Genomic DNA, 8,333 nt, shown 5'->3' on the forward strand with positions numbered 1-8,333 from the left:
GGGTCATGCTCACTCAGGAGGCTGAGGGGTCCCCATAGGTGAGGTAGGGTGGTGGTGGTTGGGGAACAAGACCCAGAGAGTGCATAACCAGGAACACCTTCTCACCCTGGGTGATTGCGTTTGATACCATCAGCAGTCTGCAAATCACTGCGGGTGCTGCTCCTTTACTTCTGTTTAATCCATTGGCAAAGGTAGATGAAAACCATGCTTGGAAGTAGATAAAATGATTGAATCCTCTCTGCTGACCATGGTGCAATGAAACTAGGTTCCTTGCTGTCCTTGGGTAAAACATAATGCCAGTTGATGTGTCCCTCTATAGAACAACTTCCTCATTCCTTCAGTTAGCTAGAAGAGCATGCTGGGTTTGCTTTTCTTTTGAAAAAGACAGGATAAGAGAAGGGAAACCTCTCATGCCCATGCACAAAGCTGACAACTCAACTCGATAGCTTAGGCTTTGCATGGTAATACAGACACTGCTGTGCTCTGAAGCCCTGGACTTGGAGATGGGACCTGACCCACTGTTCTGAAATGTGTCTCGATCTCATTAAAGTATCATTTTCACAAATACATGTAGTTATAACAGAAATTAGGCACACCACCTTTTCTGCAAAGCATAGTATTAACTGAGGAAAAAAAAGAAGTGATTGAAAGTAAAGAATGAGCTCTGTGGTGAATCATCTGAAACTATTTAGGGCTCTTGTGTTTTTGTTCCAGATTTGGTCTGTTAGATAACTGCCAATGTTAAAATCATTAATGCCAAGAGGACCTAAGCAGCAAGAGGCTGGTGTGTAGATAACATACACCCCACATTTCTTAGCTATGCAAAGGAAATATTTTATGGAAAGCTTAATTAAAGCAAGATATTTTTTTTTTTTTGGATCAAGTATTTCAGATCATTTAGAAGAGCCCATTTGACAGAAAATCTGCAGAGTTTCAGGTACCAAAAAATGTATTGTCGGTGTGTCTGGAGACAACAGCTCCTAGCTGACACAATTAAAACTGATTCTGCTGGTGTATTCCCTACAAGAGAAAGTCTTGGAGGATAGTGCAAGATCTTGGCCAATTCAGATGAATGCCAGGCCTAACTCTAGGTCAGGTGAACCACAGCCCTTTTCTATCTTTGCTTCTTAATCTGTAAAATGGGACAAATACATTTCTGTGCAGGAAAGAGTTGGTGCTGTTGCTCATATCAGCAGGAAATGACTTTTTTCTTGACAGTTAAATCCACCCAGCTGAGGCTGTTCATGAGTGATTCTCACGGAGCTATGGTGAGCAGCTGGCTAAGGTGGAAGGTCTCACTGAAACCCAAGGTCTTTTCTTTCTGCTTGTCAGGCTCATGCAAAGCTCTCCGGGTGGCCTGGCACTCTGGTCACTGCAGCAGGACATCTGCAGAGTTGCACCAAGGAGACAATTCACGATGTGCAAGCAAAGGGGAGGAAAGGGTTTGTGCTTGCTTTGGCTTGTCCATTCCTCTGTCATTGCAAGGGGTGGTGTTTTGTGTGTGTGTGTGGTGGGGTTTGGGGCAGTTATGGTTTGCCTGCCCAAAATAATACCATACTTCTTTTAGCTACTATCATGTGCTCTCTAAACACACATATTTCCATATAAACATGATGTGGCTAAAGGGCTTCTCTCGTTAACACAAACCTTGAAAGTCAAAGTAGTAACTAGGAATAAGTCACGGGGAGTCTACGTTATTTTTTCACCCCGCATGACACCTGCAGACCATGCCCTTCCTGGGTAAGAGGCAGGAAGTCTTCATAACCAAGCACACCAGCTACACGCTCACCCGTTCTGCACACTATTGGTGTCACTTTCCCAAAAACACATTGTGCAGTTGTTTTGTGCCGACATGGCAGGGAGGGGATAAGCACGAGAGGTCTGGCTGTAGACTGCAAACAGCAGCAGTGAGATGGGTTTGGCTGCAGTGTTGAGGTTTGCACCGGTGAGGTTAGCAGTCTTGCAACCTCACCTCTGCGTTACGAAAGGTTTTGTACAGTAACTTGTCGTATGAGTTTGCAGCTAAGCTGATATTCACACAGATAGCATACCACACATCGAAGCAGATCCTTCACCAGACGCGCTTCTTTTGTAACTGCCTCATCTCTGCTACTTTTCCCAAGCACGAGATCGTCCTGCCAAAGCAGTTTTTTTTTTCAGCATCATGCTTTTCTCCGGGCAGACCTTTTAATTTGGCAGGATTGAACAGCTGAGGCATTAATGGGACCATTTTCTAAGTTTCTCTTATTGCTGAATCTCACTTTGCTCCTGACAGCAGCAAAGGTGCTCATGTGTTTTCCTTGATAGCGGTGGCTCATTTGTATGCTCAGGAGATACAGACCCTCAATAACTCATGCAAATTTGTCTTTTAAAGTGGTCAAAGTGACGGTTTTCACTACGCCCTATGCAGAAATTTCTGTTTCTACCAGATGATGAGGTAGCAAAAACTGCAACCTCAGGCTGCTGTCATGTCCCCCTCGCCTGAAACCTCAGGGTAGCCCCTGACAATTTGATGGGCTGGGGCACAGAGCTGGGAACTGGGTTCTGGACTAAATTTCCTCTCTCTTATTATTTCACAGGGCCATGCAGCAGGGTTAATTTCTCAGAAGGGTGAGCCCAGTGCTGGCAGAGCTGCACGCAGCACTCTGGCACCTTTTTGGCTAGTGACATCTCTCTCAGGAGGCTCTCGCATCAGGTGCAGATGCTCTGGACCACTCTGTTGTGAAGAGGTTGCTCCCACAGCCCCTCCCAGCCGTGCGGTTTGTGGTTTATCAGGTCTGCTGGCAGCAAGGGGAGGAAATGTACTTGCTGCTCAGCCTGCCTTCCCGGAGCTTGCAGACCTGGTCCTCAGATATGAAAAAGCGTGTGTGTTTCAGACAGCACGTTAAGGGCTGGGTCCCCCAAAACTTGCCAAGGGAACCCCCCAGATCCTCAGAGGCTGCTTCTGCTCATGCAAGGGCTGCACCCCAGCTCCCTTTATCTCTCTATTAGCTGCATAGCTGTTTTCCAGAGACATGCCAAGGGGAGATCTTGGTGGCAAGAAGGGAGTTGTTTTTCCAGCAGCTGCCCTAAGTGAGATGAAGCTGTTGCTTTTGTCATACAGGGAGGGCTGGAAAGTGTGGTACAGCCTGTCCTGGCAGCTGGCAGGTTTTGGTTTTGAACTGCCTGGGTGCAATATCAGGAGAGGCAAAGGCACAATCCTAACATCAGGACAGCCTCAGTCTAGTGCCCAACTCCTGAAGAACCTGTATGTAGGGTGCATTTACATGTATTCTCTCCCTTGCCAGCTGCATGAAATCACCAGGACAGGCTACTGCAGCTGGGGAACCTTTTGCATTACCCATGGCCTTGCTGCAGGCCGGGGAGCAGCAGTAGCTGAAGGACCTTGCCCATCACAGTGACATAGGGTTAAGTACTGCTGGGACACAGGGCTGCTTGCATGTAGGACTTTTCCTCATCTGGTCTTTCTTTTATGTGTTCCTAGCAGAGTAAGCCCTAGTGTTCAGGGTATATTTCAGTAGATGAAGTATGGTGCAGGTATAGTTTCTTTGAAGATCAAGGGAGGGAAGGAGGAGTGGTGGACAGGACTGAAGGCTTACTACCTTGCCTGTCCCAGTCATAGTGAGGAAATCTGGCCCTTTTGTAACAAGTGGCCCCTTTAATCTGCCATGGCAGAAGAATCTGGTCATTAGCTTTATCAACTTCACATGGAAACAGTATGAGCAGTGTGGGGTATGGGCCAAAATGGCTCTTCAAGCTGGCCAGCTGCACCATCCCAGCTCTGTTTTGGCCAAGCTGCAGCTCACAGCAGTGATGATTCCACCTGGAAGAAAGCACAAAGCAAACACTGAAGAAGAGGGAGCACTAGCAGTCAGGACATGCGTGCCTCATGGCCGTGAAGAGAGAAAGTGTCACAAATGAGAGGCAATAAAGGATGCTTTCCTGGAAAACTGCTGATGTGACAGGCTGGACTGAGATCTCTGTGAGGTGGGAAAGCACACCTGCAACTGATGGGATGGAGAAAGGGAGGGGGTAGGTCATTGACTAACATCATGTTATTTTGTACTGAGCAGATTGCTTCCATGGGGATACTATTTGCTATGATCACTAAGCTTTACCATACTCTTGCTGTAGGAATGAATGGGTATGTTTATGCTAAGATGCTTAGCATATTCTAGCAGCTCTTTATAAAGATCATTATCTATAATTAGGTAAGTGTGCATAACTGTTATTGCTCTTGTGCTAAAAATTGCTGCAAATGGAGCTGAGGAGGGAGAGGATTATAATTTAGACATCAGATAATTGGACTTAATTTGCTTAAGAGAACTACTGGTTGTGGCCACTTGAAACAGTAGGTCTTAAGCTCAGGAATAAAATGCTTTTCTAAAAGTATTTAGTGTTGCTGTTCATATCTGTGTCAATATTTCCATTAGAGATAAGTGGTTTTGTGACTGAAACTTAGCATGTGAAAACGTCAGTCAGAGCACTGCTGAACATAATAGTCCTGATTTTGCCTTTTCTCACAGATGTCTGAAATTAGAAACAGGCTGCTGTTTCCTAAACTTCAGCCAGCTCTGTTGATCTCTTGTGAAGTTCACTTGCCCCTTTCACACTGATTAGATTTCCAGGCAGGGCTTAGAGTTGCAGTTGCTACTCCTGTGGTCGCACGTGTGGTAAGAGTGGATTCAGATGGGGCTATTAAAGGCACTGTGAAGTTAGTGTGTGTTTCCTAAAGGCTGAGCTTCACCTCTCTGTACTAGCCTCGCCCTAGGTCTAGATTTCACCGATGTTTTGTGAAAAGTTGTGCTGCCTTTTCTTGCTTTCAGAAAGGAATTGATAAGCGAATGCAACTGCCCACAGTACTTCTGCTGCACTGCACCAGTACCCAGCTGCCCTTACACCTTCTGAATCCGAGCTGGGACCAGCACTGCTCCTGCATGGGCTGAGTGCAGCAGCGTTAGGGTCACAGTGCATGGGATGCAGAGTACTCAGGGCTGCACAGACTGTCATCTTCAGTGCAGCCCAAACTTGCTGTAGATGTCTGCACAAGGCTGAATTTTGTTCTTGCTCTCTGTCCTCCAGGTCTGTAGCTTGTTCAGATACCTTTTTCAGGATCCCGAAATACAGCCATGCTGCTTATACAAAGCTGACAGTGTATAATATTCAGGGCTCAGTGTTAGCCCCTGGACGTGAGCCAGTGCTGACTAAAGAGTTGATAATTTTCTTTAATTCCTGTGCTGGAACCTAACCTCTGGAGCGTGTAGGCAATACAGGCCTTCATGGACATGCCAAAAAATGGCCTTCATGGACAAGCCAGTGGTGGACACTCAGAGATCCCCAGGGATGCTGGCCTGCTGCAGGCTGTATCCTCCACAAACCTTGTAACAAAGGCATGCTCCTAACTCCAGAACGAGTGAGAAATCCTGCGAATATGGACCCAAAGTTTTCATGGAAGATTATTGCAAGGAAGTGCCCCATATGGACCAAAGCTCTGTTCACCAGGTAAGCAGCCATGGCATGAAAGCCCTAGAGATTGCTAAAGAGTGCTTGCAATGGTGCCTTTCCTGCCATTACTGCCATCATGCATGAGGCCTTGAATCTAAAGGTCCTCCAACAAACTTCTGTTGGTGTCTTCAAAACCATGGCTGCTGAACCCCCAAAATCAAGCCCTAAGCATGCACATAGGAAGGGGTATGGATTACAGGTTTCTGCTGATGGGAGCTAAGCTGCCTCCCGCCATGGTGCAGATAAAGTTTGGTCAACATTTGTGTGTGCTCAGAGTGCTTTGGTGAAGGCTGCGCATCCATCAGGCAGGAAAAACAGAAGTCTTGTAGTTAAAAGCATCACCCCTTGGCTTCAAATCCTTCCCTTTGATGTAAGTAACAAGCTGAACTTTCCACTATGGTGAATTATGGCACAAGGCTTTCTTAATCTTACCTGTTGGACACTGTACAAATGGCTTATGAGGAGGATCTGAACCTGTCTTTTGTATCTCGGATGAGAGCCCTACTGGGCAGGTTGTAGAAGCAACCACCAGCAGACATGAAGTAAAGAAAGAACAAGTGAAATGGCTCTAGCTTGAAGCTCACCCTGGAGTGTCTGAAAGCTTAAATTGAGATGTGTTTAGTCTCTTCCAGCTCAGGTAGAAGAATCCTACAAATCACCAGGTAAGTAACCAAGGAGATTTCTGTGTAAAGATAGATTTTTTTTTTTTTTTTTTTTAAATACCATCTTCTAATAAAATTATATAAAAGTCATCTGAGAATATGCAATCATGTTCTGTGTATATGCTTGCTATCTCTCCTCCTCCATCCCCCATTAAGTTTTAAATCCATCATCTAATTTCAGCTAAATTCAGTAACTAGAAAGAAGTCTCAAAGGTACAAAATTTCTTTTTTTTTTTTTTTTCTCTCTGTACAGTGCCTTTGCACTGTACAGCCAGGAGACCACTCGTGGCTGCTAGAGCCATTATTTTTCTCCATGAGAAGAGGTTGATAGGCTCAGCTGGAAGTCAAGAGAGAGCAGCTGGACAGACAGTACGTGTGTGAATGCTCACTGGACACACTGCTGACCAACTTAGCCACTCAGTCCATGTCTATACTTTAACTACTGTACTTGCATTTTGTCTTGTTGGATTTGAAAATAAAGGTATTGGGTGTGAAATAGTATACATGCAATATTGGTGGCAAGGAGACCAAGATGCAGGAGTAAGCTGGGGAGCTAAGCTTTTAGAAAATAGAGACAATCCATATGTACTTTAAATATGACATCTTTCCTCTGTGTCTTTGCTAGCTTAAGTGAATCCCACCTTGGCTGTTTTCCCAGAACCCTTTATTTAGACCATCCATGCTTCTTGGTGGTTACGTGTACCTGGGGATGAGGATTCCACCAGAGAGTGGGGTTCTCTGGGGTCAGACGTTAATAAACATTGTGTACCTTTGAGGGCATAGGCTGAAGCAAATGATGGAATGAAGGATGTGAACATAAACATTTAATCTAGAAAAGAAGCTGCATAATATTTTTTTTTCTTTCCCCCAGCAGTGATTTCATAATGAGTCTTAATGCCCTGATTAGGTGTGGCTGTAGCAGAGAATCACCAGCCAGCCTGAGCTATTGCGGCTTAGCAGAGAAATGACTGAAGACATAAGGTAACTGTCTACTCCAGAACCCGTGTGTGTTACCACCACCTGAGGAGCAGGGAGATAAAACTGAGTATCCATCTGCAATAGTCATTGTTGGCTTATTGGCTTGATTATTCTCCTTGGATATGTATTCACTCAGCAGATCACAGCAACCCCAAAGAGGTTAATTACGTGTATTTTTAAATTCCCTAAGTGCATATTTGCATAACTAGCATTTTTAAATATTCATAAATACATATTTGCTTGATAGATTGTAGCGGCATCATTTGCAGCTTCAAAAGAGACATTCACTTAATCAAACCAGAAATGGTAATCATTTCTTGAGGCTCAGACATATGATCAGCATATTGTGGCACAATAAATAGATTGAGCATCAGCTGGGGCATGGTAATTGAGTGCATGCTCCTGGCCTATGGCACACGGGAGGAAATCTGACCCAGCTTAACCTCCTAGCACTGTGGTATAGCTGGACCCTCTTTGCATTTACTACAGACAGAAAACAGACTCATAAATTACAGCCATGGATCAGCTCATTTGGGTTAGGTGGATTGTACATCCTTGCTCGTACTTGCTAGCTCTGCTTCCCCAGTGAAAAAGCCTTGCAAGGCCATTGCTGTGGACATTCCTGCAGTGGGTGTGTGCCCACATGGCCCTGGCACTCTCAGCCTCAACAGGTATGTCCATAGCGTTAAACAGAAGAGGCAGGAAGCAAGCATGAACCCTCAAGTCATAACTGACTTTACTGCTTAACCCATTCCCTCTTTCTTTCAAACTCCTTCAATTATCTGAATCCAGGGCACAGCCCCAGCAGAGTCCTGGGGACAGCTCGTGGTGTCCACCCGAAGTGCACCAGGTGTGGGTGCCTCCACCCTACGCTACTGTCCAGCGCTATCTCAGGGGGCTTTGTGTCCTCACACACTCCTGGATACCTTCATGCCACATCAGGAGTACACAACACGGACTCTCAGTGCTGTAAGACCATGCCACTGGGGTGGAGCAAAGTCCTCGCTACTTCAGAGAGGAGAAAAGCATAAGAAATCATGATAATACTGTTATAGGGGACCAGAGTGATGGAGGTCCAGGGTCTTGTGCTCTACAGTATAGACACTGTTGGCCATAGAGGTCCTGGACCCCAAACACAGTGAGTGCAGGCTGGTCTGTGCCATTTGGGCTCCCTTCACTGTGGCAGTA

At 45.6% G+C, this 8,333-nt stretch overlaps 1 long non-coding RNA gene across 1 annotated transcript; it reads left to right on the forward strand.

Annotated features, from left to right (window-relative positions):
* The first annotated feature begins 3,735 nt into the window (after window positions 1-3,735).
* LOC106015477 (uncharacterized) lies at window positions 3,736-7,597 on the forward strand. The gene is made up of 3 exons (XR_001187555.5): window positions 3,736-3,987; window positions 5,083-6,167; window positions 6,421-7,597. It is a non-coding gene; the product is annotated as an uncharacterized lncRNA (long non-coding RNA).
* The last annotated feature ends 736 nt before the right edge of the window (window positions 7,598-8,333 follow it).

The sequence above is a fragment of the Anas platyrhynchos genome, chromosome 1 (assembly GCF_047663525.1).
Source record: "Anas platyrhynchos isolate ZD024472 breed Pekin duck chromosome 1, IASCAAS_PekinDuck_T2T, whole genome shotgun sequence".
NCBI classification, from domain to species: domain Eukaryota; kingdom Metazoa; phylum Chordata; class Aves; order Anseriformes; family Anatidae; genus Anas; species Anas platyrhynchos.